The 14,045-nt window shown below is 46.3% G+C and overlaps 1 protein-coding gene across 1 annotated transcript in view; it reads left to right on the top strand.

Moving 5' to 3' along the window:
- Positions 1-14,045, top strand: part of LOC144784130 (transmembrane channel-like protein 2) — a 415,583-nt gene that overhangs the window by 30,696 nt on the left and 370,842 nt on the right. The window lies entirely within an intron of this gene.

The raw sequence follows: 14,045 nt of genomic DNA, 5'->3' as shown, positions 1-14,045 counted from the left end.
CACAATAAAATTCATCCACAAAAACATAAAATAACTAAAAATAGATAATATATTATAGCAAGCAGGAGTATGAAATGGAGCATATGAGAGCATGGAATTCCTGAGTCCATCTTATTCCTAATCTTAATAGCAGCAGACTACTGACACGCATGCATTATACATTAATTTGGTGCAGGGCAAATTTACCCATCCTTTACACATCACAAATATGTCACAACTTCATAACAGATATGTGACATGAATATGCATAGCATTTGATTCCTATGTGGTCTAATAATATTGAAATAAGTGCTGCATATGACATTATTATTACAATGCATTTATTGTGGGACTAGTGAATTTACTCAAACTATCTATTTAGCCGTATTACATGAGGAATTAATAAACCACCCTTACTTAATAGAAATGTACAGTATAAATCTGAAATTCGACTTTCTTAATGTGTGCCTTAATACATTGAATACTGTTTAGATAATTGAATAGGAAACCATTTTAATGTATGAAGAATGCGATTGCACTAGAAACTACAAGGAGTTCATGTAATGTGTGCATTATTATTTCATATATTTCATTTAAATGTAGTTCTTACCCATACTTACACGTAATTATTTAAAGTATTTACTGTATGCTTTATGTAATGTGAACCTAATACATTGATCATTCATATTATTTTGTGTTTAAATGTGCACATGCATATCCAAATGAGTACTCTTGCTAATACTTTAAATTGATAATTTAGGCCTATAATTTGATATGCTGCATAAATGCTAGTTTCTATTTTCTGATACCATGACATTTCTTGCAGGTATTCACACACAATGTCAGTTGTAGAATAGATACATTACTGTACTAGACCTAGAGCATGAGAAGAATACCATGACGAAAAACATGTTCACATCGCTGGAGATTCAGATTCCCCTTAGATGCCTGTCAGATTCTTCCCAGATCATTTTTCAGAGTCTCTTTAGATCCATTCCAGATCCCTTTGAGAAGTTTAGTCCTCTATCCTTTCCTTGATTATTTGCTGAGCGTGGCTTAGTGTAACACTTACTTGAACCAAAAAAACTCTTTTTCCAAGCTTCTGCAGTGCTGACACATTTCATACTTATTTTTACCTTGCTTAGTTCTAATTTCCTTTATGGAAAGTCCTAATCTTTGAGATCCCTTAGGATTCTAGGACCATCCCTTTAACTTGGACTTTACTTTAGGTGATTTAGATTTACGCATGAATAGACAACAAATCTGAAATTTTTCTCTGAGCATCGGATATTTTTGGTGTGTCCAAACTTCTTATTTGCCTAATATGGGTCTGCCAAAATGCATTTTGTAGGTTGGGTCTGCATATTTCTATTCTGTACTTTAATAACATGGTGTTAAGAGTTGTGTATCTTAACGTGTCTTTGAATTTGTAATAAACCTTTCTCTTAGCTACCCTTCCTGGTCTTCACTGTGTTGCCAGAAATGGTTGCATTGCTATTTGATATTGATTGATGAAATACAAACTCTCCTAACCTCGCAGTGCATATAAGAAAGGTTAATCGAATGAATGAAGACATATTGTAAGAGAGTGGGCCCAGAAAACGCTGTATCAAATTCTACAAAGAGAAAAGCAAGTCTACACTTATTAAAATTTGGATCTTTAAGTACGGGAATAAAAATTCTAGTTCTTGGCGATGCATAACATTTGCAAAAAATGTCAAATGTATGCCACTTTGTGAGGACGAGCGTCACAAGGACTGAAGATTAAACCATCAGATGCCGATCTCCTCTTTGGAAGTGCAAAGGCATAATGCACAGTAATTTGAACAATAATTAAATATGGTTCCATGGCTTTCTGTGTTTTGAATAAAAGCAGGGATTTTACTACAGACTTGACTAGTTCAAGAGCCTCTTATTAGGTAAAAAAGTGCTGGTACCAGATTTTTTACCTAATTTATGAATGATCACGAGACTAACAAAATGATCAGGTCTCCACAAGGGGATTTCTTACAACGTGGCCTTTTAGAATTAAGATTTAAATCCTGAGCTAAGTGGTCCTTGATTACCAGCCTGTTTAAGTCGGCATGAGGATTAGACAAGACAGATACCACCAACAGTAATTGGGCAAGCTGGATTATATCCTGTAATTAGGAAATACCCAATTTTAATAACAGAATAATGCAGACTACTTTGCATGAGTACTAGTAACCATCTATAATATCTTTTTTACTCCACCTGCAAAACTCTGAAATCAGCAAAGCCCCAAATAGCTGCACTTTATCACATAGAAGAAGCACATTCGTTTATGTAAAATGTAACTATATTTGGTAGAGTTTTGGAACCCAATAGGGAGGCAAAAGTAAAAACATTGGCCTTCAGATATATAAAAGACCTTTCTACTGAGGACAGGTGGTGGGACCAGCAAGTACTGTTCTCAAGTATAATCCTTAGTAGTAATAAGCCTGGACCGCCCCAGAAACATACTTTTTAACAGAAAAGGTGCCAATATCCGTAAATCTGGGCCCCTACACCACTATATAACATTTTGAACAGATTGTGCTCAGAATTTGTCCATCTTTATAGGGTACTAGCAGCCCGTCCCGACGTTGTCCGGTATGAATTGCTGCCGGCCAGTAGTATATTGTTTTGTAGGATTTCGTTTAGATAGCATTTCTTATCTGCGACAGGCCTGTGAAACGCTCCGATTCACAGTGCACTGCTGATGCACTTAAGAGTGCGCGTTCAGTAGTGTGGGAACTCGACTTTCCCTACTTTATTTTTCCTTGCAATATTATATAGCGCGAACTCGACAACATGGCATGAGCTCAATTTACATTACAGAAGAACACATTCATTTGTGGTAGGCACGGGGAGACAAATCGATTTGCCTGGAATCACAGGATGTTGAGCTGATGCCGAGATCCGAACGAAGCTTCCCAGCTCTAAAGTTCGCAATTCTAGAACTTGTGGCGGGAGGTGTGTCTAAAAGTGTATGTCGTGCTGGCCATCAATGAGAGAGACCTGTGCATTTTTCAAATGGGTGGTGAAAAAATATGAATATGTTGCTGGAGATGTGGGCCGCCGTGCCACCAATGTACTACGGGGGAGGGTAAACACCCATTATTCCGCAACTTTCTTTGCGCAACCATCACTCCGCATACTTTCATTACGAAAGTACCATGACTCCGCAATGCCATTATAACGTATGGCATTACATTTTATATGCTTTTACCACGCATACATTTAAAACGAAATTCGTTGTAAATGCATGAATGGTAAAAGCATGTTTTTTTAAAAATGTTTGGATAAGGTAAGTATGGGTATAGGGGTATATGTTTTGGGGTACTGAGGTATATGTTTTGGGGTGTTTGGGTATTTTAAGGGTTCAGATATAGTTTTGGGTTATGAGGTACAGGGGTAGTTTTAGGGTTTAGGTAAGCATGGGCGGATTTTGCGGATCCACGATTCACGAATTTGCGGATTCACGGATCGTGGATCCGCAAAATCCGCGGATTTAGCGGATCGGCGGATTTGGGGGCGTGGCTTCCATGCCAGGAGTGGACCATCGTGCCAGATTGAACCCTGCCCTTCGTATTTATTCAAGAAGACGCCACCGTTTTGTGCCATACCTCTACTCAACTGGAGTACTTTCTACTGGATGATCAGTAAGTGCTACCTCGTTGGGTAAATGTATAGTGCTTTTACTACACTACAGCTGCTTAAAGTGGCAGAGAGTTGTCTACAGCGGCCAGGTGTGTGGTACTATGCAATCGCGCCGAAGGGCGCAGGGGTCCCTTGAGTGATCTGCCCATCATAGTGGGCAAATGGCGGGAAGACGGTGCACACCGCGAGTGTGTGGGCGGGGCCAAACGGACGGCGCTTCCATGCGAGTGCACATGGCTCTTGTGTGTATACAAGGTCAGAGACTGATCAGAGCAGCAGATGTAGAGACAGAAGCCCCTGGCCACATAACAGCACGGGGATTGCGCGCGTGAAGGTCAAAGATGCAAAGGCCTTTGTCCAGCGTCACAGCTGATTTTCGACGGTATATTTCGGAAGAAGGCACACCTGCCCAGCCTCCACAACGGTATTATTCCATTCCTGGTCTGTAGTAATTAATTTACGATGGCGCCGGCAAGCTGCCAGCGCCATCCTAAGATAGTTACAAAATTAGCTTCAACAGGAAGCTCTGATAGATTAAATAAAGCAGGCGCTCGATGACCTGCTTTATCTTATCTATTAGAGCTTCCTGTTGAAGCTAATTTAGTAGCTATCTTAGGATGGCGCTGGCAGCTTGCCGGCGCCATCGTAAATTAGTTACAACAGACCAGGAATGGTTGAACTTTTGCCCCCGGAATCCGCCGATCGCGGATTGCGAATTTTCGGCAAATTCGCGAGAGTTCGCGGATCGCGAATTTACCGAAAATTCGCAAAATCCGCGATCGGAGCGGATTTAGCGCTCATGCTTATGTTTAGGGATAGGTATGGGTTTTGGGGTACAGGGGTATTTTTAGGGTTTAGGGCTAGGTTTGGGTTTTGGGGTATAGGGGTATGTTTAGGGTTCAGGGGTAGGTTTGGGTTTTGGGGTACAGCGGTATTTTAAGGGTTCAGGGGTAGGTTTGGGTTTTGGGGTACAGGGGTATTTTTAGGGTTCAGGGCTAGGTTTGGGTTTTGGGGTACAGTGGTGTTTTAGGGTTCAGGGGTAGGTTTGGGTTTTGGGGTACAGGGTTATTTTTAGGGTTCCGGGCTAGGTTTGGATTTTGTGGTACAGGGGTGTTTTTAGGGTTCAGGGGTAGGTTTGGGTTTTGGGGTACAGGGGTATTTTAAGGGTTCAGGGCTAGGTTTGGGTTTTGGGGTACAGGGGTATTTTAGGGTTCAGGGCTAGGTTTGGGTTTTGGGGTACAGTGGTATTTTTAGGGTTCAGGGGTAGGTTTGGGTTTTGGGGTACAGGGGTATTTTTAGGGTTTAGGGATAGGTTTGGCTTTTGGGGTACAGGGTATATTTATAGGGTTAAGATGGGTTAGTGTGGAGAAGTGTGGCTCACTGATTAGAGGAGGCAGAGCTGGAAGCAGACGTCAGCCCGGGACCAGGGTTCAATTCCCGGCTCGGCGGGGTCTTGAGTCCTAAAATGTCCATGGATTTGACAATTCTCGCTCCGGTGCCTACTCGATTCACGGGTTCACACTCTGCGACTCTGGGCAATAGCTTGCTTAATCTCCACAACGGCCCCTCGCGGCGGGATGCCTGGCTTTCACCTTGCGGATACCCTGCCGGGGTTATCTCACAGGGGAATACCAGGACGGGTTCCCTAAGCAAGCGCTTAGAAACCGCTTGGTGATTTGCGCTATATAAATTCCTGTACATTTACATTTACAGTGTTTAAGGGTGTTGGTGTATTTTAAGGAGTAAGGGTGGGTTATGACTATGGGGTGCAGGGGTATTTAAAGGGAGCAGGGTGGGATTAGCACACGATATGAGACATGGCATGAAGGGCGGAACGTACCACACGCCCCCAGCGTTTATCACGCCCACAGCACACGCCCACCGCACAACGCAGACACGCCCACAAGGGACTACTATGCTGGCACGGTTCTTTTACCTTTTAAATGTATATGGTGGGCGTCTGCATAGCCTATGTCCTTCTGCTGCAACTGCCCTTTCCAACGCTGTATTGGGTATTGTGATTGGTGCTGTGGTTCCTGAGATTACCCGCCTCAAAGGTTTGGGCTCTCTCTTTATTATATTAGTATGGATAAAGTCTTTTTTTTTTTTTAAATATATTTTTATTGCAAAATTAGAAACCACAGGATACAAACAATCAACCAGTGCACTCGTGACATCCCCCCGTCCACTAAGAAGTCCAAACCATACACAGCCATTCAGCCCGCATCCCGGGGGCCGGGCGGCATGTCATTACATTTAATAGGAAAAGCACGGTGCACGTCCCACGGGGACCATGGTCGAAAAGTCGTTGTACGTATCTGCTTTTATCCCCCCCCCATATTAGTATGGATAAAGTCTATAAACTTTCATAAGTTTGTTAAGGTTTTTGGCCGTATGGGCCATCAAAATGGCATCATCTGCATGCAAAACAATGGGAATGAGTTTATAACCCACCGAAGGTATGTCCTGGCTCATTTGTAATAAGGCAGATTCGAGTTCATTAAAGTATAAAACAAACAGGATTGGGACCAACACACACCCTTGCTGCATGCTATTATACTGTCTAAAAGACTCACTTCATTCACCCTTCATGCCTTACCCTACTCTGGTGGGCATGTCATAAAGTAAGTCATGCAAAAAGTACACAATGCCTGTCTTAACCCCCATGGCAACAAGTAGTGACCAAAGCTTAGGACTGTTGACTTTATCTAAAGCTGATTTCAGGTCTATAAAAGCCTATGGTTGTAACCTCTTTCATCAAGGTATACGGATCTATAAGGAGATCGAAATTCAGTCATTGCTTCCCTGCCCCTAAACAGGCCAGGAAGAATTTTAGAATCAACAGATTATTTTAAAAAAGAGCAGTTAATAATCTTCCAGAAAGGACAGATATTTTTCTTATGACCAGACTCAACGAGATTCTGCAGGCTTTGTACTTGATTCAATGGTTCTTTTTAGTCAAATGTTCCTTATAAAGAAGCAGACATTGCACTATATCTGACTTCTCCCCAGATCGTTTATTCAGGGCCTACATTAGATTATGGTTAGTTTGAGAGCAGGAGGTTTGAGATCTATGTGGTTTGGAAACCAAAGAAACCAGATTATCCTTTAATAAATTATCAATATAAACACATATTCTAGGGGTGTGAGGAATTCATATAATTTGCTTTTGCATAATTACCTGAAATTACATCATAATTGAGTAAAACTACACGTAATTCCTCAAAATGCAAGTCTGTATTATGCTGTGTATTGGAGCGCAAAATGCATCCTTGCTATCCCTGGGCGGTGAACTCCACTCCGCTCGTTGAGTTTGCGGAGTTTCCGGCGGAGTTTTGTTCCTTGCTCGTATTCACCAATGTCAAGTTGGCAAGTGCGAGCGAGGGAAATCCACCTCCTGGCGAGATTTTTCCTTGTTCGCGATCACCAACATCAAGTTGGCGAATGCAAGTGTGGAAAATAAACCACCCAGTGAGATTTCTCAACCCGGGAGGGTCTGGTTTCTCATTGCGAGTGGTCGCATATGCTCGTGGCGGCTCATGTTGAGAAACTGCCTGTTCACGTTGAGAAAGCTGCTCCTCGAGTAAAAATCTACTAGAGTGGCAGAAAAAGGTAAGCTTGCTCAGTACATGGTGCTGTTCGCAATGATTGCACAAAGCGGACAAGCATCCGGCACTCAGCAATCACCGCGAACAACATTTTTCTACTGTACTCCGCTGCTCGCGTAGTGCGACAGAGTTTTTTTTGTACTTCGCGTAGCTTCATGTAGTGCAAATTTGCCAACTCCGCCCAGGGTTAATCCTTGCATCAATTTTTGTGTGACAATGCATTTAAAAAGGCATTCTGAAAACAACAACTTCTTGTGTTCTATTGTATTTGTGCATTTGCAGTACATTTTTAGCAGAAGTTACAGTGAATCGTGCCATTTGAAGTACATTTTTACCCTTAGCTGTGCATAATTACGTAAAGTGGCTTAATGATGTTTATTTATTTTATTTATTAAAGTTTTGTATATCGCTGGTTCACCCAAAGGGGATCAGAGCGCTTAACATTGTAGGTCTGATAGTCACAAGAATAACAGGACAAGTGTATCAAAACAAGCAATCAACGAAAATATACAGAGATAACAAAATTAACATACACGTTATTGGAGAGATAAGTTAAAGGATGATCATCAGAAAGATATAACATTAAGAGGACGTCGTAACATAAACATTATACTGTGAGCATTCAACAAGGTTAGTTTCAACAGGCTAAGGTATGGTTCATGGATAGGGTGAGATGCGAGTTGAATGGAGTTGTAAAGAAAAGGGTAAACGGTTATGATGGGGTGGAGTTGAAGGTTGAAAAGAGGTTAAGGTGTGGAGAGTGGATTAGGTTTGGAGGGGTTTACTCTAAGATTAAATTAGCCGGGCATAAATAGTTTGGGGAGAGGTTTAAGGTAGGAGATAGAAAAAGGGAGGAGAATGGGGGATGTAGTGAGTGGCGGAAAGGAAGATAGGGGAGAGGGAGGGTGTAGAATGTGCAGTATAAGGGGGATTAAGAGCCCCAGTATTTGTTGAGCATGTGTGTTTTAAGGTCTTTTTTGAAATTGAGATAGGAGGGTTTTTCTCGTAGATTTTTAGGCAGGGCATTCCAGATGCTGGGGGCTTTTCCAGAGAAAGAGCAGGATTTTGAGGTTTGTTTTTTTAGAATCGGGAGGATGAGGAGAAGAGAGTTTGTGCTTCTCAGCTGTCGGGCGCAACCTGCTTTCTTGAGTTTATTTGAGAGGTAAGTTGTTTTTTTTGGTAGAGGGCTTTATGTGTAATGAGGCTATTTTATAGGAGGAACGTCCTTCAACAGGGAGCAATTTAAGGGTCTTGAGGGTCTGTGATATGGGATCGAAGCGTTTGCAGTCTGTTGTGAGCCTACCGCTAAGTTAAGTATGGATTTGAGGAGGGTAAGGTGAATTTTGGGAGTTCCTGCGATCAAAGCATTTCCGTAGTCAATTTTCGAGAGGACTGAAGATTGGACAATCAATTTGAAATCTTCAGCAGGTATAAATGGTTTGATTTTTTTAAGATGCCGGAGTGTGAGAAGAGCTCCCTTAGCCGAGTTTTTTATATGGGAATTGAGCGTTAACTCTCTGTTGATGGTGATGCCAAGAGATTTAACTGATTCAGCTAGGGAAAGAAAGCAGTTGAGGGCATTGAGGTGGGAGATCCACGACTGAATGGGGAGAGAATTGTTTTTAGCAGTGAATAGGATTATTTCGGTCTTGCTGGGGTTAAGCTTTAAGTGATTGGAGTAGAACCAAGCTTGAATTTTGATTAGGGCGGAGTTGAGGTGGAGAATATCGGTATGTGATTTAATTTTATAGTACCGTTGGGTGTCATCTGAATATAGGTGGTCATTTATTCCGGTTTGTTTGAGTATGAGGGTCGGGGTTCCATGAAGAGGTTGAAAAGTGCGGGAGAGAGAATTGATCCTTGGGGGACACCAAGGGAGACAGGTGTGGGACAGGAGAGGTGTTTTTGAATTTTAACTTGTTGGGTTCTGTGTTGGAAGTAGGAGGTAAATTAATTAAGGACAGCACCATTCAAGCCAAACCGGTCTTGAAGTACCTTAATAAGGGTTGAGTGGTTTACTGTGTCAAAAGCAGCGGAAAGATCAAGAAGAATGAGTATGCAGGACTGTCCCTTATCTATGGCGAGGTGGATATCATCAACTATATTAAGCAATGCTGTTTCTTTGCTGCACCCTTTGCGGAAGCCAGATTGAAGAGTGTCAAGTAGGTTGAAGGAGTCAATGTGTGAATCTAATTGGAGAAGGGCACATTGTGCAAGGGCTTTGGAGAGAAAGGGGAGGTTAGAGATGGGGCGGAGGTTATTGGGGTCATTAGGGTCGGCTTTGGGGTTTTTAGGGATGGGTGTGATCTGGCAAAGTTGGAGGGAAATTGGGACGCACCCTGTGGAAAGTGAGGCATTGATGATATTGGTCCAGTGGAACAAAAATGTGTGTGAATTACCCCTCCGTAATTTACATTTTACTCCGGCCTAATATATTCTTAAAAGAGTTCAGCACCAATACATCAAATAGAGCAACACTTTCTAAGCAGCCATACATATCAGATAATTTATGTCCTGATTAGAGTGACAGGTGCATTCATGCCACCTGCCACCCTATCGGACAACGGGACAGCCTGATATGCTGTCGGCTGTCTCATCAACCTCATTATAATGTGATCGCCTCCAAGGCGGTCGCACTGCCTATCTCTTGTATTGTGGCAGCTGTTGCATGCTGCTGCACACGCCGCAGTACAAGAAATAGACAGAGAGCATATCCATGCATTACGTGACAGGCACTATGTGGTGCCTGCCACATGGTGCAGTGATATATGGAGGGGGGCACCATTAGTGCCCCTAATGTCCCTTTCTGCCAGTCTTTCCATGGTGGGTGAACCACCATGGAACAGCTGGCCGGGAGAGACATTGTAATCCCAACGGCGGTGCCTGGTAGGCACAGCCACCATTCAATCAATCAATCGATCAATCAGTCATTTGTTACGCGTACTACATACCAGCGAGGGTCTCAAGGCGCTGGGGGGGCTGCTACTGATCAAACAGCTAGGTCTTTTGTAGCCTCCTGAAAGTCAGCAGGTCTTGGGTCTGTCATAGGCTCAGTGGGAGGGTGTTCCATGTCTTGGCGGCGAGGTGGAAGAAGGATCTCCCACCAGTGGTTGTTCTTCAGATGCGCGGGCGGTGGCGAGTGAGAGGTCGGCGGAGCATAGCTGGTGGTTGGGGGTGTAGAAGGAGAGCCATCTGTTGAGGTAGGCTGGGCCGGTCTTGTGGAGTGCCTTGTGTGCGTGGATGAGGAGCTTGAAGAATATCCTCTTGATGACGGGGAGCCAGTGTAGGTTTCTCAAGTGGGGGGTGATGTGGCTGTGTCGTGGTACATCAAGGATCAGTCGTGCCGAGGTGTTTTAGATGCGTTGTAGTCGATTGATGAGCTTGGTCGGGGCTCCTGCGTAGAGGGCGTTTCAGTAGTCGAGTCTGCTGCTGACGAGGGCCTGGGTGACTGTCTTTCTTGTATCTGTCGGGATCCATCTGTAGATCTTGCGGAGCATGCAGAGGGTGTTGAAGCAGGAGGAGGAGACGGCATTGACTTGCTTGGACATTGAGAGCGTTGAGTCGAGAATGATTCCCAGGTTGCGTGCGTGGTCGGTGCGGGTTGGGGCTGCCCCCAGTGCCGTTGGACACCAGGAGTCATCCCAGGCTGATGGGTTGGAGCCGAGGATGAGAACCTCTGTCTTGTCTGAGTTCAGCTTCAGGCGGCTGATCTTCATCCAGTCGCAATGCCTTTCATTCCTTCATGGAGGTTGGCTTTGGCGGTGATGGGGTCCTTGGTGAGGGACAGGATCAGTTGAGTGTCGTCGGCGTAGGAGATTATGTTGAGGTTGTGCTGTCGGGTGACGTGTGCGAGCGGGGCCATGTAAATGTTGAACAGTGTCGGGCTGAGGGAGGATCCTTGAGGTACGCTGCAGATGATCTCGGAGGATTCGGAATGGAATTGGGGAGGCGGACGCTCTGGGTTCTGCCGGAGAGGAAGGAGGTGGTCCATTCCAGAGTGGAGAGATCTATGAGGATGAGTGCTGCAGTCTCCCTGTTGTCTAGCAGGGTCCTGATGTCGTCGGTGGCAGCGATGAGGGCAGTCTCACTGCTGTGGTTGCTGCGGAACCCTGACTGGGAAGGATCCAGGATTCTGTTCTCTTCGAGGTATCGGGTTAGCTGTCTGTTAACGACTTTCTCGATGACCTTGGCCGGGAAGGGGAGCAGAGAGATCGGTCAGAAGTTCTTGAGGTCTCTTGGGTCTGCCTTGGGTTTTTTGAGTAGGGCGTTGATCTCTGCGTGTTTCCAGCTCTCTGGGAAGGTTGCGGTCTCAAGGGTGAGATTGATGACGTTGCGTAGGTGGGGTGCGATGGAGCTGCTTGCTTTGTTGAACACGTGGTGCGGGAATGGGTCTGACGGTGAGCCGGAGTGGATTGTGCTCATGGTCTTGATGGTGTCATCGTTGCTCAGGCTGGTCCAGGCTTGCAAGGGGATGTGGTCGATGGTGTGCAGAGGGTCTGTTGTGTTGCTGTCTGGGTGTTGAAGCTGTCGTGGATATCTGCTATCTTGTGGTGGAAGAAGGTGGCGAGGGAGTCGCACAGGGCTTGCAACGGCGGGATGTCGTTGGTGTTGGAGAGTTCCTTCACGATGTTGAAGAGCTCCTTGCTGTTGTGTGCGTTATTGTCGAGGCGGTCTTTGAAGGAGGTCTTCCTGGCAGCCCTGATGAGGTGGCGGTGGTTGCAGACGGTGTCCTTGTGTGCTGCATGGCTGTCCGGAGTTTGTTCACTGTGCCATTTCTTCTCTAGTTTCCGGCAGGCTTGCTTGGAATCTAGGAGTTTTGGGGTGAACCAGCTGGCCCTCTTGCTGGTGTCTCCTTGGGGGGTTTGTTTCTTCAGCGGGGCGAGGGTGTTGGCGCAGTCCTCGATCCAGCGTTTGAGGTTGTGGGCAGCGAGGATGTATGACATTACAACGCATGCTTTTACATCGCATGATTTTACAACGCGGTTTTTACAACGCATACCATTACAACGCATAATGCTTTTAGGCGCTGGATAGTGAATTGTTTAATTTACTATTCCAACTCCAGTCCCCGTGGATAGTAGGGAAGGTGTTGGATAGTACATTAAACACATTCCCTATCCTAGAGCGCCCCCCAGCGCAATGCGTTGTAATGGTTTGCGTTGTAAAAGTTGCGTCGCAAAGGCACTGCGTGGTAAAAGTTGCGTTGTAAAGGATGTTTCACGGGCAGCGACGTCGGTGTTGGAGGGTTCGGTGGGTGGGCTGAGAGTAAGGTTTGCATTTAGTTGGTCCTCGGTGATTTTGCTCCAGCAGCGGCTGGGGATCTGATGGGTTCGGTGGTGTGTGGTGAGTTTCTGGAAGGTAAAGTGGATGCAGTGGTGGTCGGTCCAGAGGAGTTCGGGGGTGTGGCTGACGGAGGCGTTCAGGCTTGAGGAGAAGACGGGGTCGAGCGTGTGGCCGGCGGAGTGGGTGAGCGTTGTGACGAGTTGTCTCAGTCCGAGGTTGGCGAGGTTGTCGATTAGGGTTGTGGAGTTGTTGTCGTTGTTGTTCTCAAGGTGAAAGTTCAGGTCTCCAAGGAGGATTTAGTCGGTTGAGGTCAGGGCGTGCGTGCTGATGAAGTCGGCAATGGAGTCGCTGAACTGAGGGCGGGGTCCGGGGGGTCGGTAGACGAGGGTGCCTCTGAGGGTGGAGTTGGGGTCTGTGTGGATCTGAAAATGCATGTGTTCGGCGGTGCTGAGTGCGTCGTCGGTGCTAGTCGAGACCCTGATGCTGTTCTTGTGGACGATGGTGATTCCTCCTCCGACTCCATTGGTGCGGTCTCTGCGGGTGATCTTGTAGCCGTCTGGGATGGCTATGGCGATGTCGGGTGCAGAGGAGTTGTTCAACCATGTCTCTGTCAGGAAGGCGACATCTAGGGAGGTTGTGTTTAGCAGGTCCCAGAGCTTGACGGCGTGCTTGCGTGCGGGGCGGGTGTTCAGACAGGCTTGCCGTGCGCCAGCGGTGCGACCGCGCAGCGGCCGGCATGTGTGGGGAGTTGGGACTGAGGAGCAGCTAGGAGGCGGGAGGTGGGGGCAGCGAATGGGCAGTCAGGGGGGCAGAGCCGCAGGGGACGCAGTTGCGGGGGCGGTGAGGGGCGACAAAGGAAACAGAAGGCAAAAGGGCACAATAATTGAGGGGGAAACGAGTGGCACAGAGTGCAGAAAGGTCACAAAAAGGGCAAAAAGTCACAAGAATACAAGGGAAATGAGCGGCACAGAAGGCAAAAAGGTCACAGGAAGGGCAAAAAGGTCACAGAAAATGGGGGGAAATGAATGGGACAGAGGGCAAAAGGTCACAAGAAAGGGCAGAAATGTCTCAAAAAACGGGGGGAAACGAGTGGCACAGAAGGCAGAAAGGTCACAGAAATGCAGGGGCAGCTAAGCAACAGAAGGCAAAAACAGGCAGAGAGACACTGGGGCTGCGAGGGTAGCAGAAGGAAAAACTGGGCAGAGAGACACGGGGGCATTGAGGGGAGCAGAAGGGAAACCGGGCAGAGAGACACAGGGGCAGCGAGGGAGAGAACGGGCACAGGCGGTGCTGTGCGGAGGGGGAGCGACCTACCTGGAAGGGTCAAGGGTCGCTCTCCTCACTGCGCAGCGGCCGGCCTAGGGAGGTGGGAGGGAGGAGCAACTGGGAGGTGGGAGGTGGGGGCAGCGAATGGGCAGTCAGGGGGGCGGGGACGCAGCGGCGAGGGGCGACGAAGAAAACAGAAGGCAAAAGGGCACAACAATTGAGGGGGAAACGAGTGGCACAGAGACA

Source organism: Lissotriton helveticus, chromosome 10 (assembly GCF_964261635.1).
Source record: "Lissotriton helveticus chromosome 10, aLisHel1.1, whole genome shotgun sequence".
NCBI lineage: Eukaryota > Metazoa > Chordata > Amphibia > Caudata > Salamandridae > Lissotriton > Lissotriton helveticus.
The sequence above is the reverse complement of the archived record's forward strand: the minus strand, read 5'-3'. Positions and strand labels throughout refer to the sequence as shown.